We start from the raw sequence: 20149 nt of genomic DNA, 5'->3' as shown, positions 1-20149 counted from the left end.
AACTACAGCAGGAGATCGGAATAATGAGGACTTATAAGGAGCAAAGAGAATTTCAAAATATATAGGATTAGAAGATACAGGGAACAGCTGCTATGCCTAAGGAGAAATTTCCCTTATCCTTAGGTCTGAGTGAGAGTCATTCCTTATTGAAGAGGGTACTGAATAAGAGAGAAATTGCTGTGGTCCTGCTCTGGCAGAACTTGCTGTAAATCACTCCTTTGGAACTTCTAAGTGGAACTTCTAAATCTACCTTCTAAAGTGTCAACGAAGGCTGGTCACAGGAAAAAGTTACTGTGATTCTTACTGGAGTCACTCGACCATGCAACCACTGAGGGATGGTGCTGGGTGATGCTATTGGCCATGGTGCCCTGCTGCTTGGATCCTGTTGAGCAAGTGCACTGGAACCTGGAAGCCAAACTCTATCATCACGGAGTCCCTGATGCCCTCTACTGGCAAAGTTTAACAGGGTACCAGTTGGCAAAGAGAAAAAATTTAAAAGGCTCAGATTGAATATCATAATTCAGCAATCAAAAGGTGGATTTGGAGCTGAAAGACAGTAAACTGATAATGGTCCTAGGCAACATCTCAAAGCACTACAAAGAAGACATATTTTTAAAGGCAGTGATACTGGGACAATTTAGTAGCCATTTGGAGAAAGGTAAAATTACATCCATGTTTTAAACCATCCATTGTATAATCTCTAAATGGATTACTATCTACTTGTTATTCTATCCATGTAGTAGAAGAAACATGGATGACTTCCTCTTCAACCTTAGAGTAGGGAAATGCTTTCTAATTCTGACTCAAATCCAGAGGCAATAAAAGATTGATAAATTTGCCTGCATAAAAATAAAAAGTAGTTTGCACAGTGAAAAATACCATGAACAAAATCAAGGAACAACTGCTAAACTGAAAGACTCAATATATAAAACAGATACAGGGCTACAATTTTTAATACATAAAGAACCCTGGCAAAAGACCAATAGTCTGATAGAAAAATAGAGATTCCCTGGTGGCTCAAACTGTCAAGAATCTGCCTGGAATGCAGGAGAGCCAGGTTCGATCCCTGGGTGAGGAAATCCCCTTGGATTTCCTTGGAGGAGAGAGAGAGTCGATCAGAGGCAATTAGGCTTTCAGGTACAGAATGCTGGGGCCAGAGCAGAGTATCTGAGAGGCACTTTCTGAACACTTTAGGCTTTCAAATGCAAATGATTACTGGCAGGATGCTGGGAAAGAATGAAGGCAGAAGGAGAAGATGGTGTTAGAGGATGAGATGGCTGGATGGCATCACTGATGCAATGGACTTGAACTTGGGCAAACTTTGGGAGATGGTGAGGGACAGGGAGGCCTGGCATGCTGCAGTCGATGGGTCCACAAAGAGTCATACACGACTGGGCGACTGAACAACAATGGGCAGGATAAGAGAGAAGATCTCCCCATACTGTCCTGACTCCTGCATCTTCAGGTACCCTAAGCTTTAAAGTATAGGGGGTGAGTTCGGAGAGCTGAAAGAAACTAATAGAGGCTCTCCAGGCTTTAACAGAAAAAATGGGCATGGCAACCCATCCAGTACTCTTGCCTGGAGAAATCCCGTAGACGGGAACCTGGTGGGCTACAGTCCATGGGGTTGGGAAGAGTCGGACATGACTGAATGACTAACGCTTTCACTTTCTGATGAAAACCCGGGGAAAAACACATGCAAAAAACATAAAAAATGGCCTGCAAACATGCCTTTCTCAGCTGTAATGGTGGCAAAAAATTAAAAAATATATGACAGCACTTTTTGTTGGCAAGGTTGTGATAAAATCAGTTCAGTCAGTTGCTCAGTCACGTCTGACTGTTTGTGACCTCATGGACTGTAGCACGCCAGGTTTCCCTGTCCATCTCCAAATCCTGAAGCTGGTTCAGACTCATGTCCATTGAGTTGGTGATGCCATCCAACCATCTCATCCTCTGTCGTCCCCTTCTCTTGACTTCAATCTTTCCCACCATTAGGGTCTTTTCCAATGAGTTGGTTCTTCGCATTAGGTGGCCAAAGTATTGCAGTTTCAGCTTCAGCATCAGTCCTTCAATGAATATTCAGGACTGATTTCCTTTAGGATTGACTGGTTTGATATCCTTGCAGTCCAAGGGACTCTCAAGAGTCTTCTTCAATACCACAGTTCAAAAGCGTCCATTCTTTGGTGCTCAGCTTTCTTTATAGTCCAGCTCTCACACCATGCATGACTACTGGAAAAACCATAGCTTTGACTAGATGGACCTTTGTTGGCAAAGTAATGTCTCTGCTTTTTAATAAGTTGTCTAGGTAGGCCATAGCTTTTCTTCCAGGGAGCAAGCATCTTTTAATTTCATGGCTGCAGTCACTATCTGCTGTGATTTTGGAGCCCAAGCAAAGAAAATTTGTCACTGTTTCCACTGTTTCTCCATCTGTTTACCATGAAGTGATGGGACCGGATGCCATGATCTTAGTTTTTTGCGTTGCTGAGTTTTAAGTCAACATTTTCACTCTCCTCTTTCACTTTCATCAAGAGGCTCCTCCGTTCCTCTTCACTTTCTTCTGTAAAGGTGGTGTCATCTGCATCTCTAGGTTATTAATATTTCTCCCGGCAATCTTGATTCTAGCTTGTGCTTTATATAGCCCGGCATTTCGCATGATGTACTCTGCATAGAAGTTCAATAAGCAGGGTGACAGTATACAGCCTTGACGTACTACTTTCCCTATTTGGAACTAGTCCTTTGTTACATGTCTGGTTCTAATTGTTGCTTCTTGACCTGCATACAGATTTCTCAGGAGGCAGGTCAGATGGTCTGGTATTTCCATCTCTTTAAGAATCCACACAAAGGCTTTTACTGTGATCCACATAGTCAAAGGCTTTAGTGTAGCCAATAAAGCCAAAGTAGATGTTTTTTGGAACTCTCTTGCTTTTTCTGTTATCCAACAGATGTTGGCAATTTGATCTCTGGTTCCTCTGTTTTTTCTAAATCCAGCTTGAACATCTGGAAGTTCTCAGTTCATGTACTGTTGAAGTCTGGCTTGGAGAATTTTGAGCATTACTTTGCTAGTGTATGAGATGAATGTAATTGTGCGGTAGTTTGAACATTGTTAGGCATTTTGGCATTGCCTTTCTTTTGGACTGGAGTGTAAACTGAACTCTTCCAGTCCTTTAGCCACTGGTGAGTTTTCCAAATTTGCTGGCGTATTGAGTGTAGCACTTTCACAGCATCATCTTTTAAGATTTGAATTAGCTCAGCTGGAATTCATCACTTCCACTAGTGATGCTTCTTAGGGCCCACTTGACTTCACATTTCAGGATGTCTGGCTCTAGGTGAGTGATCACAGTATTGTGGTTTTCTGGGTCATGAAGGTCTTTTTTTTTTTTTTTTTTTTATAGTTCTTCTGTGTATTCTTGCCACCTCTTCTCAATATCTTCTGCTTCTGTTAAGTCCATACCATTTCTGTCCTTTATTGAGCCCATCTTTGCATGACATGTTCCTTTGGTATCTCTAATTTTCTTGAAGAGATCTCTAGTCTTTCCCATTCTATTGTTTTCCTCTGTTTCTTTCGTTGATCCCTGAGGAAGGCTTTCTTATCTTTCCTTGCTATTCTTTGGAACTCTACATTCAGATGGATATATCTTTCCTTTTCTGTTTTGCCTTTAGCTTCGCTTCTTTTCTCAGTTATTTGTAAGGCCTCCTCAGACAACTATTTTGCCTTTTTGCTTTTCTTTTTCATGGAGATGGTCTTGATCACTGCCTCTGTACAATGTCATGAACCTCCGTCCATAGTTATTCAGGCACTCTGTCTATCAGATCTAGTCCCTTGAACCTGTGCCACTTGTGATGAAATAGACACTCCCATAAGTGGATGCAAATTGCTCTTCTGGCCCTGCTGCCTCTCCTGATTCTGCACTGAAGAGGTGGAATGCCTTGGAATGCATTCTCTAGTTTTCTGAGAGCCTTAAGCCTTTGGTGACTGAATGACTTGAGCATTTTAGGGACTCTCTCTCAATTCTCTTGCCTCACTCCCTACTTTTAGTAGTTGACAGCCTAGACAAAAAGAACATTACATAATGATAAAGGGATCAATCCAACAGGAACATACACATTTATAAATATGTATGTAAGCCACATAGATGCATCTGAATAGATAAAACAAATACTAACAAAATAAAAGAAGAAATTGACAGTAACACAATGATTGTAAGGAACTTTAATGCCTCCACTTGCATCAGTAGACAGAGAATCCAGACAAAATTAATAAAGAAACACTAGCTTTAAACAATACATTAGAGAAGATGGGATAAATATTAATGTATAAAATACTTGACCCAAAGGCAGCAGAATAAACATTCTTCTCAGTGCACATGGAACATTTTCCATGATATATCACGTTAGACCACAAAACAAGTCTCAGTAAATTTAAAAATCGTTTTAAGTGTTGTTGTTTTTTTTTTCCCTAACCAATCATATGAGACTACAGATCAACTATAGGAAAAAAAGAATACTTCTAAAAACAGAAACGTGGATTTGATCCCTGGTCAGGGAACTAAGATCTCACATGCCACTTGGCATGGCCAAAAACAAAAGAAAAAACATAAACACGGAGGCTGAACAATATGGTACTAAACAATCAGTGGGTCACTGAAAAAAATCAGAGATGAAATTATAAACAATACCTTGAAATAAAACAGAAGCACAGCAATCCAAACTCTAGGGGACACAGCAAAAGCAATTCTAAGAGTGAAGTTTATAATGATACAAACCTACCTCAGGAAACAAGAGAAAAAAAAGTCTCAAATAAACAACCTAAATTTACATCTAAAGGAAGTAGAAAAAGAACAACAAAGCGCAAAGTTAATAGAAGGAAAGAAATCCTGAAGATTTCTCCTAAATAAGTAAAATAATTAAAATAAAGACCAAACAACAGAAAAGATCAAGGAAACTAAGCGCTGGTTCTTTGAAAAAATAAAATTGATAAACCTTTAGCCAGACTCATCAAGAGATAAAGGAGGTGGCCCAAGTAAATAAAATCAGAAATGAAAGGACAGTGACAACTGGCATGACAGAAATATAATGGATCATTAGAGATTTTTATGAACAATGATGCAACAATAAAATGGACAACCTTGAAGAACTGGATAAATTCCTAGAAATGTGTGATCTTCCAAAACTGAATCAGGAAGAGTAAAAAAATGAACCAGTTACCAGTAATGAAATTGAGTCAGTAATTAGAAAATGCCCAGCAAATGTACAGAGCCAATTGACCTCACAAATGCATTTTACCAAACATTTTAAGAAGATTTAACATTTATCTTCCTCAAACTATTCCACAAAATTGCAGAGGAAGAATACTTTTGAAGTCATTCTGTGAGGCTCACATTATCCTGATACTTTCAAAACCAGTGAAAGATACCACACACAAAAAATTGCAGGTCAGTGTCACTGATGAATGTAGCTGCAAAAATCCTCAACAAAATATTAGCAAACTGAATCAACAATACAATAAAAAGATCATAAACAATGATCAAGTATGATTTATCCCAGGGATGCAAAGATGTTTTAATATCTGCAAATCAAGTAATGTGATATATCACCTTAGCAAATTGAACAATAAAAGTTATATATCATCTCAATAAATGCAGGAAAAGTTTTTTGACAAAATTCAACATCTACTTATTAATAAAAACTCTCAAAAAGTGTATGTAGAGAGAACATATCTCGACATAATAAAGGCTATATGTGACAAGCTCACAGCTAATGTCACACTCAATGGTGAAAAGCTAAAAATGTTTCCTCTAAAGTCAGGAACAAGACAAGGATGCCCACTCTTGTCATTTACTTTTGTTATAGTATTGCAAGTCCTGCAAGTGCTGCAAGTCACAGCAGTTAGAGAAGAAAAGAAAATAAAGGAATTAATATTGGAAAGGAAGAAATAAAATTATCACTACAGATGACATGATAATGTGTATAGAAAATTCTAAAGATATCACCAGAAAACTATTAGAACTCAGTAATAGTGTAGGTTACAAAATTAATATACAAAAATTGGTTGTGCTTCTATACACCAACAACAAACTCTCAGAAAAATTAAGAAAACAATCCCATGCATAATTACATGAGAAAGAATGAAATACCTGGGACTAAATCTAAGTCTAACCAAGGAGGTAAAAGACCTGTACTTGGAAATTTATAAGACATTGATGAAAGAAATTGGAGATGACACAAACAAATGGAAAGATACACCATGCTCATGGGTTGGAAGAATTATTGTTATTAAAATGACTGTATGCCCCAAAGCAATTCATATTCAGTGCATTCCCTATGCATACTACTAATGGCATTTTTTCTTGTTACAAAAATGAAGGAAATAATTTCTAAGGTTTGTATGGAAAAGAAAAGATCCTAAATAGCCAAATCAATCCTGAGCCTGGAGAATAAAACACTAGGTATTACATGCACTGATTTCAAACTATACTTTAAGCTATAGTCACTAAAACAGTATGGTACTGGCACAAAACAAGACACATGGGTCAATGGAACAGAATAAAGGAGCCCAGAAATGAACTGATAGTTATATGGTCAATTAATCTCTGACACAGGATGCAAGAATTGATAGAATGGAGGGAAAAAACTGCCTCTTCAACAGATGATTTTGGGAAAACTGCTTCATGCAGAAGATTCTAACTGGACTACTTTCTCAAAGCATATACAGAAATAAACTCAAAATGAGTTAGAGACATAAATGTAAGACCTGAAACCATAAAACTCCTAGAAGAAAACATAGGCATTATGCTCTTTGACATCAATCTTAACAGTTTTTTTCAGACCAGTCTTCTTAGGCAAGGGAAACAAAACCAGAAATGAAGAAATGGGGCTGCATCAAACTAAATAATTTTTGCACTGTGAAGCAAACTGTCAACAAAATACAAAGCTAGCATACTAAATGGGAGAATGTATTTACAGACATTATATCCAAAACATACAAAGAATTCATACAACTCAACATCCAAAATACAACCTGATTAAAAAAATGAGCAGAGGATCTGAATAGACTTTTTTCCATGGAAGACATCAAGTGGTCAATGGACACATGAAAAGATGCTTAACATCATTAGTCAGGAAATTGCAGATCAAACTGCAATGAGATGTCACCTTACATATTTCAGAATGACTGTTATCCAAAACAGCATTTAAGTATTGCCAAGAATATGGAGATAAGTGTCACCTCATTCACTGTTATTGGGAATGTAAATTGGTACAGCTCCTCTGGAAAAAATATGGAGGTGTCTCAAAAAATTAAAAATAGAACTACCATATGATCCAGCAATTCTACTTATGGGTATTTTTCTGAAGAATAAAAAACACTAATTTGAAAGATATATGCACTCATATGTTCATTGCAGCATTATTTATAGTAGCCACTAGGGAAGGATCCTAAGTGTCCAGCAGTAGATGGGTGAGTAAAGAAGATGTGGTTTATAGGATCAATGGAATATTATTCAACCATAAAAATGAAGAAAGTCTTGTCTTTTGTGATAACATGGATGGGCCCAGTTGGTATTAGGCTAAGTGAAATAATAAGAGAAAGACAAATACCATATGATTTCACTTGTGTAGAATCTAAAAAACAAAACAAATGATGCAAGAGAGAAACATACTCTTAGGTACAGAAAAGAAGCTGGTGGTTGCCGGAGGAGAAGTGTGTAGGTGTTTGGGTAAAGTAGAAGAAATGGGTTGGTAGGTAAAAAACTATAGTTACACAATAAATGAGTGATGCACATGAAATATACAGCATAGGGAATATAGTCAATAATATTGTGATAACTCTGGTGATAGATGGCAACTAGACTTACTTTGTAATGTGTAGAAATAGCAAATCACTGCATTGTGCACTTGGAACCAACATAAAGTAATAGGGGAATTATACCTCAATTAAAAATATAAAGAACACATACAACTCAGTTAAAAAAACAACCTGAGTAAAATACTGGAGTGGGTAGCCTTTTCCTTCTCCAGGGGATCTTCTGAACCCAGGGATTGAACCCAGGTCTCCCACATTGCAGATGGATTCTTTACCAGCTGAGCCTCAAGGGAAGTCCCCAAACTGGGCAGGACAGCTAAATAGACATTTTTCCAAAGAAGGTATACATATGGCTAACAGACATGTGAAAAGGTACTCAATATCACTAATCCAGCTTTCCCACTTTAGGCTATCCAAAGACTATGAAAACAGTAGTTTGAAAAGATATAAGTACACCTCTGTTCCCCATGGCATTATTTACCAAGATAATGGAAATAGCAGAAGTACCCTTCAGTGGGTAGATTGATGGATAAAGAAGGTATGGTATGTTTATACAATGTAATTCTACTCATCCATTAACAAGATGAAATCTTGTGATTTCTGACAATATATGTGGACCTGGAGGATATTATGTTAAGTGAAATATGTCAGATGAAGAAAGACAAGCATCATATAGATTTTATTTCAATGTGGAATATAAAACAACCAAACAAACCCCCCAAATAAAAAAACCAAACCAAAGAAAAACATGAAGATTTAGAGAATAGATTTGTATTTACTGGAGAGGAAGGAGATGAAGGAATAGATGGTATCAAGTTTATGGTGAAGGAAGGAAACTAAATTTTTGGTGGTGAGTATGCTGTAGGGTATACAAAAATGGAAATGTATGTATGAAACGTGTGATGTTATAAGTCAGTGTTATCTCAGTTATTTAAAATTGAGATGTATTAATCTGTAACAGTTCCTAATTTGTATATGTTAGATATTATGAAAAAATGCCTTATTGCTCTTTTAAAATTAAAAGTCATACCAAGGCTTCTTTATGATTAGATTTATGAAGATGCAACTATTAGGTGAGTCATGTGTAATTTCTGGGCCGGTTCACAAGCATCAGAATGAATAAACTGATATAAGTATAAAATCATGAGTTTATACTGACAGTTATATTTGTAAACATTTTATATAAGAGACTTGAACATCTGCTGACTTTGGTTTCTGCAGAGATCTTGGAAACAATCCCCCTCAGATACTAAGGGACAAGCAGCCATTGAATAGAATGGGACTGGGAAATCTATGTTTGAAACGGAAGTTGACTGTGATCTGTTCTTAAATGAAAAGATCTATTGCAGAAACTTTTATGTACCTGAGTCTACTTCTATAAACAAATATTTCCTTCTAAAATCTACCCCAGTTTATGTGTATGTGTATTACAGGGATATACCTAACATTGTTAATAATTTATATTTTTTGGAATAATTGGGAAGGGGCCACTTTCACTTATTATTTATCTGTAAAATTGTATTTTATTATTTATTGACTTAAACTGATCAAGTTCACTGAAGTTGATCATTCAGGGAGAGTTAATGAATCAGGACATTTTAAATTGAATAGAGGTTGTTCTTCATAGATTCTATTGTAAAGGATGACCTTTCAAAAGATAGATTTTTATTTAGTTGAATCAGTACTTTCAAGTGGCTTAAATTTGTAATAGGTGCATCATTTTCCTGTGAATGCTGTACCAAATAACCACAAGCAGAGGGATTAAAACCATAAAAATGTACTCTCTTACAGTTCTGGAGGCTAAAAATCTGAAATCAAGGTGTGTGCAGACAGTCTAGGGGAAAATCAGTTATTTGCTGTGTCCAACTTTCTGGTGGTTGCTGGCATTCCTTGGCTTGAGACCTCATCACTCCAGTTTCTGTGTCCATCTGTGTCTTTTCTGTATGTATGTTTCAAAATTCCCTGGGCCTTTTTCTTATAAGGACACTTGTCATTAGATTTAGGATGCACCTGGATAATTGTTTCATGTCTTTAAGAGATCATTTTTTCCAAATAAAGTAACATTCACTGGTCCCAGAGATTAGTACATGAACATATCTTTTGGGGTACCACCATTCAGACTACTACAAAGAAATGGGTATTTAAATTACATTTTCTAAGCTGGAAAAAGAAAATTCTTAATTTATTTGCAACACTTCAATTTCAAAAACTTCAATACCAAGCATTTTCTATTTAAGGTGTATCTTAAAGAAATGACAATTAGAATTATTAATTCATATTTATCGACTGAGGGGGTATTTTACTCTTTTGCGAAAACTTCATTTTTATTTACTTATTTCATTTAGTATTTCATTCACATGCTAGGAAGATAATGCTCAAAATCTTTCAAGCTAGTCTAAAGTATGTGAACCGAGAACTTCCAGATGTACAAGCTGGATTTAGAAAAAGCAGAGGGACCAAAGATCAAATTGCTAACATCTGTTGGATCGTAGAAAAAGCAAGAGAATTCCAGAAAAACATCTACTTCTGCTTCATTGACTACACTAAAGCCTTTGATTATGTGGATCACAAGAGACTGGAAAATTCTTAAAGAGATGGAAATACCAGACAACCTTACTTACCTCCTGAGAAACCTGTATGCAGGTCAGGAAGCAACAGTTAGAACTGGACATGAAACAACAGACTGGTTCAAATTTGGAAAAGGAGAACATTAAGGCTGTATATTGTCACCCTGCTTATTTAACTTCTGTGCAGAGTATATCATGAGAAATGCCAGGCTGGATGAATCACAAGCTGGAATCAAGATTGCAGGGAGAAATATCAGCAACCTCAGATATGCAAATGACACCATCCTTATGGCAGAAACTGAAGAGGAACTAAAGAGCCTCTTGATGAGGGTGAAAGAGGAGAGTGAAAAAGCTGGCTTAAAACTCAACACTTAAAAAAGGGAGATCATGGCATCTGGTCCCATCACGTCATAGCAAATAGATGGGGAAGCAATGGAAACAGTGAGAGACTGTTTTCTTGGGCTCCAAAATCACTGTGGATGGTAACTGCAGCCACGAAATTAAAAGATGCTTGCTCCTTGGAAGAAAAGCAATGACAAACCTAGACGATGTATTAAGAAACAGAGACACTTTACCAACAGAAGTCTGAATAGTCAAAGCTATGGTTTTCCCACAGTAGTCATGTACAGATGTGAAAGTTGGACCATAAGGAAGGCTGAGCTCTGAAGAATTGATGCCTTCTAATTGTGGTGCTGGAGAAGACTCTTGAGAGTCCCTAGGGCAGCAAGGAGATCCAACCAGTCAATCCTAAAGGAAATCAGTTCTGAATACTCATTGGAAGGACAGAGGCTGAAGCTCCAATACTTTGGCCACCTGATGCAAAGAGCTGTCTTGTTGGAAAAGACCCTGATGCTGGTAAAAACTGAAGGCAGGAGGAGAAAGGGACTGCATGGTTGGATGGCATCACTGACTGATGAACATGAGTTTGAGCAAACTCCGGGAGATGGTAAAGAGCAGGGAAACCTGGCCTGTTGCAGTCTGTGAGGTCACAAAGAGTTGGACACGCCTTAGCAACTGAGCAGCAGCAGCTTAATTTAGTAGCGTATTTTAAGTGACTGCCAGTTTTTATTTTAGGCCTCTTCTATTTTCATTTTAATTTTTGGAGAATTGTTAGGCTGTTAAATGGTAACATGTATGCTTACAGGTGCTAGAAACAAATAGGTATTTGTCATAATGGCCTGTGATAATCGAAGTAGGTTTTCATTTTTAAAGTTTTGAATAAGTGGTATTAATTTAAATAAATTGTGAGTGTAAATCATAAAATATCATTTTAAAACATATTAAAATTGTCATTTTTATTTTTTAAAATTTTGAATTTATTTTTTAACTGAAGGATAGTTGATTTACAGAATTGTGTTGGTTTCTGCCAAACATCAGCATGAATCAGCCATAGGCATACATATGTCCCCTCCCTCTTCTTGCTCTTGAACCTCTCTCCCACCTCCCTCCCCATCCCACCCCTCTAGTTGTTACAGAGCCCTGGTTGAATTCCCTGAGTCATAGAGCAAATTCCCATTGGCTAATTTTAATACAATATAGAATATTAAACTTATTACTTACCAAGTGTTTCTTGACATCATTATTTTAAATTTTGACATAAAATGATGGCAATAAAAAAAAAAAAGAAAAATGATGGCAATGTATTTTGCATTGAAAATTCTCTTTGGGCATAAATAGTTGTACAGTCTTAGGGAGTAAGTTTTTTTCTTATTGTTAAAAACTGTGTTTCCAATATGTACAATTGGAAAATATCAACAAATTAAATAATACAAATCTTTTCATCTTGCCGACATCTTCCTTCATTTCTCAGTGAGCTCCATGTGAGGAGCATGTTGGGAATATGTATCTTAGGGTATTTTGGCTATTAGCTGCAACCTTTGAGGAAATTCCCTTTATTGGTTGGTGAATTTCATTCTTTTCTTCTCTTCTCATAACCCTGAAGACTTTTTTTAAAAAAGTTGAACTATAGTAGATTCACTCATTGTATTAGTTTCAGAAGAAGGCATTTTTAAGGATCATTATCTTTTGGAGATATTTTCCAGAATAGACACAAAGGTTACAGTGTTTTAGAAGGAAAGAATCTAGTATTTATTTAGCATCTAACTTCATACCAAGCACATGATGGGTATTTCATTTATTCTTAGAACAACTCTAAAGATCAGCATTTTGTTAGAACAACTCTGTAGACCTTTTTTTTTTTTTTTTAATTTATTTTAAGTAGGGAAGGCAACTGAGGCACAGGTAGATTGAATTAATCGCTTTGGATCCCACATTGATTAAATGGTGAGGCTGAGATATGCATCTAGTTCTGTCTCACTATGAAGTACTGATCAGACAGCCCAAGCTATTCATAAAATGCCTTCTAGTAGTTGTTACCATAGCTCACATTTTAAAGTAACATTTCTCATGTAAACTTAGAATTCAGTCCCTGGTCTGGTGTTGATCCTGGGAGGCCTGTGGCATGGCCTCTGCCAGCTCTGATGCTGTATCACAATAGTCAGTACATGGGACAGTAGTAGGCTTGCAGTGAGTCTTTCCTACTGATGTATGGTTTCATAGCTATCACCTTTGTGCTGAAGTAGAGATGACAGAAATATCAAATAAACTCATTTATGAGTTATTAAAAACTACTTCAGCTCTGCTTCAGAATTTAAAAATGAAAATGTTGAATTAGAGGAAGGACATAAATTATAACCTTCAATGAAAGTAAAAATATCCAGGCTTTCATTTTATACTTTAAAAATACGTAAGGGCTTGGTTTACAAAAATGAATGATAACATAGTTAGATTTCTTTGCTACTATTCCTTGTAATATATCAATTATGGAATTTCAAAGGAATATTTACAAATTTTTACTTGCTAGGGTGTTATAATAATTGGTGGTGGTTTAGTTGCTAAGTCATGTCTGACTCTTGTATCCCCATGGACTATAAGCCTGCCAGGCCTGTCTGTCTGTGGGATCTCTAGGCAAGAATGCTGGAGTGGGTTGCCAACCCACTTACTTATTAAGTAAGTATAATAATTACTTAATACCAAATAAGCCTTCCAGGACTAATGTCTTCATGGATTGGATTATATATAGGAAAAATATTTAAGATATCTGAAAATGGATCATAAAAAATAGAAGTTTGTGTTTTGTTATCACCTTTCTTCTTATGGTTATTATCTTAAAATACCATGTTTATTTGTTTTGATGTCAGAGAAAAGCAACAGTTGAAATGATGTTGAAAGTACTCTGTAATTATTCCACAACAAAAAAGTATTAGTCTCTAGTAATTTATATGTACTATATATAAATCTGTATTTCCAAAGGATGGACATAGGAGGGCATAAGAGAGAAAATTGTCTTTTGATATGCTTCAGTTTTGTTGTGTGTGTGTAAGAAATCTCTTGAGTGTCTGCTAAATGAGTTTCTTTTTTAAATCCTGAGTGATCTTTATAGCAAGCACAAATTTAGCACTTATAAATAGCTCATTTTATTTTTGATATATCTACTCTCCACCAGAAAAACCCAGTAAATGTTGGAAACATTTATTTTAAAGCCAGTTTAGTACATCTTTGGAGTCTTAGATTTTCCAGTAATAGGCTGATAATATTGTACTTGTAAAGCAAGGTTGTCATCTAGTGGTGTTTTCAAGTAGCACATCCTTCAGAATTAGCTCTCTAATACATCTTAAGCATTTTAAAGGAAATGCTTAACGAAACAATTCTAGGTTTCAATTTTTCAGAATTTAAGCACTTTTAAATATTTTACATTATTTATGACTTTACAAAGGCTTATTCCTAGAAACTTTTTAAAAATCTATATTTTAATCTTTAGTCTTGGGCCAAAAATTTCTTGTCTGGCCACTAAAATGTTGGTTTTTCTTTTTGAGTTTTTTTTTTTTGAAAGTCCCTCAGTCACGTCCGACTCTTTGCTACCCCATGGACTGTAGCATGCCAGGCTCCTCTATCCATGGAATTCTCCAGGCCAGAATACTGGAGTAGGTAGCTGTTCCCTTCTCCAGGGGATCTTCCCACCCCAGGCTTTGAACCCAGGTCTCCCACATTGCAGGCAGATTCTTTACTGTCTAAGCCACCAGGGAAGCCCAAGAACACTAGAGTGCATAGCATAACCCTTTTACAGGGGATCTTCCTGACCCAGGAATCGAACCGGGGTCTCCTGCGTTATAGGTGGATTCTTTACCAGCTGAGCTACCAGGGAAGCTTGAGTAGTACAGATCTTAATCATGATGTATCAAGGCATTTCATAATGCTTCACATCTCTATGGAAATTACTTATTTAGGAAAAAAGATCCTTATGGAGTACTAAGTAGTTTCTTTTTTTTTTTTTTTTTTACCTTTTACATAGCTGTCCTTTCAATTTTTGTGCAGGTTAATTTTATGAAATGTTTGCAAATAAAATTTTAAGGTTGTAACGATGATTCTTTGCTTTTGGTGTTTTTATTTTTGTAATATAAAAATTTTAAAACGTAGCATAGAAGAAATTAAGATAGATTTTCCTGTGTGTAGAAAAAATTTAATGTCACGTATTAGCTAAATGATCGAAATCATATACATTTGTGCATCAAAAGAAATCATACAAACAAAAAACGAATGCATTTTTTTTTTTTTTTTAAAGAAAGAAAAGAAAACATTTATTTTCCAACAGGGCAAGAAAGTCAGACTTTGGAAGAACTGGCTGGCCAAGATATTTAAATTTAAAAGCTGCAAATTACCTAGGCTACCAAGTTTACATTAGTCTGTCCATGAAAGAAAAAACAGTAGCTTTCTCATATGATTCTTGTTTTCCAGAGGTCACACTGTATCTTCAGACACCAACATGGCAAATGCCAAGTATAAAATAGTTTACAGGAAATGTTCAAGGTTTTCCTCAGCAGAGGCCAAACCCAGTCAAAGTGACCTTGTTATTTTTGGTGTATATCAGAGTTACATGTTTTCTTTGACTGTCATGTATGAAGTGCTTAATCATATTGGAAGTGGGGCAGAATGTCACTTTTTGCTTCTTCAGGATCAACATGGAATTTGCAGCCAATGAATTTGACACTGGTATTCAGTCAGTTGGTTGAAATGAGCAGAAGCCTCTGTAGATCTGAGCTGCTCGTGTTTTCCAGCTTCACCATGAAGAAGCTAAGGCAGAGGTGTCCACTGAGAGGTTCAATAGCATATCCCGCTGGGCCACAGTGTGCAGTTGACAGCATGGTTGTCCACTTCTCCAGCCCTTCTGATCGAGATGCATTTTTCAAGATAGTTTATATTTGAATAAAGTCAACCTTGTATTGGAAATAGTTTTCTGCATTGATTAAGATGAACACTAATGACTTATTTCTTAGAGCTACTTTTTTTTTTATGTTTTTATTCATCTGCCCATTTATAGATATATAACTCATAGAGAAAGTTAAATTTAAGCTAGTGTTGACTCAGGTCCTTATCATAATTATTGGAATAAAGATTGTGGTATTCATTTTGGCAGAGTAGATGGCCACTTTATCTAAAGAAGTATAAAGAAACTGGAAGTGACAGAAGGTGGTACTTGTTTTTTAGGGAAGTAAAATGGAAGACTGGTTTTTTGATTTTCTGCCATTTGGTGTCATAGGATTCCCTATTCTGAATTACTTGTAGTAGGATTCTGACCCTTCTTTATGCTGTGCTTACAGATTTAGTTGTGGAATCCCATAAAGTCATTGACCTTAATGCTGATGTGTCAAGTTATCTCTTGTGATTGGTGACTTCCCCCACCCCACTCCCTTAATGTATTTATAAATTGTATTAAGTGTATTGTTTAGTCTACACTGGGTTATTTGAAACAAATTGTGCACAAATTTTTATTAGGTTGACTAATCGGGGTCACGGAGAGTTGGACAACTTGGTGACTGAGAAAACAAATCATTACTCAGTGTGGTGTGGTTCATAAGTAGATGTTCATAAGCCATTTTCCTATGCCATAGAAAAGGGAAACTAATTTATTACTTCAGTGTTTTTGACTATGTACAGCAAAAGCCTATAAGAATAAGCAAAAACAATAATTTTCAGGAGGCATGTTTTATTCCACTTACACTATAGGCCTAGAAACAGGATAAGCAGAGTGAATACAGAGACCTTTACTTGGGTAGTTTTTATAAAAAATATAAATATGAAAAATATTTTTTAATGTTCTGGGAGAATGCAGTAGATTGGCCAAGTCCGTATTTGCTAAGATGAAAGATACCCTTTAATATAAGTATTTTAAAAATTACCTGTTATGTTTTATTCTTTCCTGACTCTGTGTTAGCTTGAGTAATTGGGAGTTATTCAAGCTAATATAGAGACAGAATGGGAATGTATTAGAGATCAATAGAATGGGAAAGATTAGAGATCACTTCAAGGAAGTTAGAGATACCAGGGGAACATTTCACGCAAAGATGAGTACAATAAAAGGCAGAAATGGTATGGACCCAACAGAAGCAGAAGATATTAAGAAGAGGTGGCAAGAATACACAGAAGAACTATATCAAAAAGATCTTCATGACCCAGACAACCACGATGGTGTGATCACTCACCTAGAGCCAGACATCTAGGAGTATGAAGTCAAGTGGGCCTTATTTAGGAAGCATCACTATGAACAGAGCCAATGGAGGTAATGGAATGCCAGCAGAGCGATTTCAAATCCTACAAGATGATGCTGTGAAAGTGCTGCACTTAATGTGTCAGCAAATTTGGAAAACTCAGCAGTGGCCACAGGACTGGAAAAGGTCAGTTTTCATTCCAATCTCAAAGAAAGGCAATGGCAAAGAATGTTCATACCATCGTACAGTTGCACTGATTTCACACTCTAGCAAAGTAATGCTCAAAATTCTTCAAGCTAGGCCTCAGCAGTATGTGAACGAAGAACTGAAATCTTGGTGCCTCGGCAAAGGGACCAGAGATCAAATTGAAAACATTTGTTGGATCATAGAAAAAGCAAGAGAATTCAAGAAAAACATCTGCTTCATTGACAGATAAAGGCTTTGACTGTGTGAATCACCAAAAACTGTGGAAAATTCTTAAAGACTGAAATACCAGACTGCCTTACCTGCCTCCTGATAAATCTGTTTGCAGGTCAAGAAGCAACAGTACAGCCAGACATAGAACAACAGACTGGTTCCAAATTGGGAAAGGAGCACATCAGGGCTGTATATTATCACCTTGCTTATTTGACTTATATGCAGAGTACATCATGCAAAATGCTAGATTGGGGAATGTAGAAGCTGGAATCAAGATTTCAGGGAGAAATATCAATAATAGCATATATGCAGATGACACCACCCTTACGGCAGAAAGTGAAGAGCAGCTAAAGAGCCTCTTGATGAAAGAGAAGAGTGAAAAAGCTGGCTTAAAGCTCAACGTTCAAAAAACGAAGATCATGGCATCCAGTCCCATCATTTCATGGCAAATAGATGGGGAAACAATGGAAACAGTGACAGACTTAATTTTCTTGGACTCCAAAATCACTGCAGACGGTGACTGTAGCTCCTTGAAAGAAAAGCTATGACCAACCTAGATAGCATATTAAAAAGCTGAGACATTGTCAACAAAGGTCTGCATAGTCAAAGCTATGGTTTTTTCAGTAGTCATGTATGGATGTTAGAGTTGATTATAAAGAAAGCTGACTGCTGAAAAATTGATGCTTTTGAACTTTGTTGTTGGAGAAGACTCTCGAGAGTCCCTTGGACTGCCAAAAGATCAAAGCAGTCAATCCTAAAGGAAATCAGTCCTGAATATTCTTTGGAAGGACTGATGCTGAAGCTCCAATGCTTTGTTCAGTTGATGTGAAGAACTGACTCATTGGAAAAGACCTTGATGCTGGGAAAGATTGAAGGCAAAAGGAGAAGGGGATGACAGAGGTTGAGATGGTTGGATGGCATTACCTACTTGATGGACATGAGTTTGAGTAAGTTCTGGGAATTGGTGATGGACAGGGAAGCCTGGTGTGCTGCAGTCCATGGGATCAAAAAGAGTTGGACATTACTTAGTGACTGAACTGAATTGATGTGGACTGGTAGTCTTAATGTGATAGCAAGTAATCATGTATAGATGTATAGATCAGAGACTCCCAAAACCACATGTGGCCATGTAATTTGGATTTTATTCAGAGACAGTTAATACTGTTCTGTATCACTCATTGTGCAGATATGTCCTTTATTTTTGATTGAGTCCCTATCCATTTGGGAATAATATTTTCATTCTTGATTTTTTTTCATTGCCATTTTAAAGAATTTTCATGCATCATCAGCCTAGTTTGTGTTTATGTGCAATAATAGATTCTCTTTTGGATTATCTTACAAATTCAGTTCTCAGTTCAGACTTGAATGGGCATTCATTGCTTGGAATGGTAGAGGTAGGTAGAGGGGAAGAAAACTTCAGTGCACTTTTTCAATTATTTTGGACAATTCAAACATTTTTCCCCTAAGAAATATATGTAAAACATGGAAATAATGAGGTAAAGATGAGTTCTTACATGTGCAGTTTGTAAAGTATTTAGGCCAAAGTAAATGATTTGACGATGGCTCTAGTAAGAACATCGTTTCCATGCATAATTATGTTTATTGCTCTCTAAGAGTCATACAAAGTGACCTAAAATACACAATTGTTTTCCTCGTTTGCTTGAAAAGTGTGTCAGCCATGGGTGATATATCATTTGAGAGACACCTATAGCACAACCCTGCATGTCAAAGACAACTTGAAAGTGTATAGGAGCAAACAGGCAGATATAATTAATATAAACTAATATGATTAGTACAAAATATGTGTGTCACATGCAGACTGAAGTCTGTTTTGTTTGGCTAGACATTTCTTTGCAAAAAACTGAAAGCTAAAAATGAGAATATCTGACAGTAGCTGCTTAACCTGTCTTCATACAGATAGTCACTAATCTGCCGCCTTTCATTCAGTTCAGTCGCTCAGTTGTGTCCGACTCTGCGACCCCATGGACTGCAGCACACCAGGCTTCCCTGTCCATCACCTACTCCTGGAGCTTACTCAAACTCATGTCCGTGGAGTCAGTGATGCCATCCAGCCATCTCATCCTCTGTTGTTCCCGTCTCCTCCCACCTTCAGTCTTTCCCAGCATCAGGGTCTTTTCCAATGAGTCAGTTCTTTGCATCAGGTGGCCAAAATATTGGAGTTTCAGCTTCACCATCAGTCCTTCCAATGAATATTCAGGACTGATTTCCTTTAGGATGGACTGGTTGGATCTCCTTGCAGTCCAAGGGACTTTGAAGACTCTTCTCCAACACCACAGTTCAAAAGCATCAATTCTCCAATACCTCAGTTCAAAAACATCACGTAGCTTTCTTTATAGTCCAACTCTCACATTCATATGTGACTACTGGAAAAACTATAGCTTTGGCTAGATGGACCTTTGTTGGCAAAGTAATGTCTCTGCTTTGCTATCTAGGTTGGTTTTAACTTTTCTTCCAAGGAGCAAGCGTCTTTTAATTTCATGGCTACAATCACCATCTGCAGTGATTTTGGAGCCCCCCAAAATAAAGTCCCTCACTGTTTCCACTGTTTCCCCATCCATTTACCATGAATTGATGGGACCAAAAGCCATGATTTTAGTTTTCTGAATGTTGAGTTTTAAGCCAACTTTTTGACTCTTCTTTTTCACTTTCATCAAGAGGCTCTTTAGTTCTTCTTTGCTTTCTGCCATAAGGGTGGTGTCATCTACATATCTGAGGTTATTGATATTTCTCCTGGCAATCTTGATTCTAGTGTGTGCTTCATCCATCCTAGTGTTTCTCATAATGTACTCTGCATATAA

At 36.8% G+C, this 20149-nt stretch overlaps 1 protein-coding gene and 1 long non-coding RNA gene across 3 annotated transcripts in view; one reads left to right on the top strand and one right to left on the bottom strand.

The window, feature by feature from the left end:
* TDRD3 (tudor domain containing 3) overlaps positions 1-20149 on the top strand; it is a 204160-nt gene that overhangs the window by 34750 nt on the left and 149261 nt on the right. The window lies entirely within an intron of this gene.
* Positions 5713-17097, bottom strand: LOC122447054. Its single transcript, XR_006271118.1, has 3 exons — positions 17087-17097; positions 8993-9000; positions 5713-5838 (listed from the first exon to the last, which is right to left on the bottom strand). It is a non-coding gene; the product is annotated as an uncharacterized LOC122447054 (long non-coding RNA).

The sequence above is a fragment of the Cervus canadensis genome, chromosome 9 (assembly GCF_019320065.1).
Source record: "Cervus canadensis isolate Bull #8, Minnesota chromosome 9, ASM1932006v1, whole genome shotgun sequence".
Classification (NCBI taxonomy): Eukaryota; Metazoa; Chordata; class Mammalia; order Artiodactyla; family Cervidae; genus Cervus; species Cervus canadensis.
Note: the sequence above shows the minus strand (reverse complement) of the source record. Positions and strands in the feature narration are given on the sequence as shown.